Source organism: Lottia gigantea (assembly GCF_000327385.1).
Source record: "Lottia gigantea unplaced genomic scaffold LOTGIsca_593, whole genome shotgun sequence".
NCBI classification, from domain to species: domain Eukaryota; kingdom Metazoa; phylum Mollusca; class Gastropoda; family Lottiidae; genus Lottia; species Lottia gigantea.
This window is the reverse complement of record NW_008710027.1, coordinates 13,930-14,804: the sequence shown is the minus strand read 5'-3', so window position 1 is coordinate 14,804 and position 875 is coordinate 13,930.

The window sequence follows — 875 nt, the reverse complement described above, 5'->3', positions numbered from 1 at the left end:
TTCAACAACGGAACACTTATCAGCAACAGACCCAAAATCTACAACAGGCCCAATTTCAACAACTGGCACTTTCTCAACAATGGGATTATTTATATTATCAGACCCGCTCTCCACAACAGATTCAATATCATTGGCGAATTTATTGTCAGATTTCAGGTCACCACCAGGAAAGGGGGTAGAATTATGGTTAGGGATATTATCCCTGTCAAACATTGAAGTATCACGATCAGTAACACATTGGCATTCCCAATCATACTTTCGGCATCTCTTGCAAAATATGGCAGTACATGAACGTTTTCCATGCCCATGTTTCCTGCATCGAAAACATTTAAACTCTTGGCAATCAGACATCATATGACCAGATTGAAGGCAAACAAAACATACCTTTTCCTGGTCATTATGCCGAACAGCATAGGACACACCATCAAAAGTAGTTGCATATGGCAGACTGGCTACTTCTTTCGGAAATTCCACTTTCAAGAAGCGGGTACCATCATATTTGCGCTTTCCTTGGAAATCAAAACATTTTCGATTAATTTCACCAACAGGAATAACACCCCAAAATTTTAATTTTGATAAAATATCCTTATCATTAATGTAAACAGGGATATTCATAAATGAAACCACTTTGATGCGAGATTCAATAAATTTGCAATGAAAACCCGCTCCATCAGCCAATAAACCATCATTTGCTAAATTCTTAGCTACATCGTGATTTATGAGAGTAACATCAAAGAAATCACGTCCAGGAACACAAGCCAAAACGGAATCTTCACCCAGCTGATCTTCAATAAATCTAATGACTTTCATAGCTTTATACTTTTGATGATCATTTATTTGAACCTTTACGGTATTGCGTTTAACAAGTAGCGTCA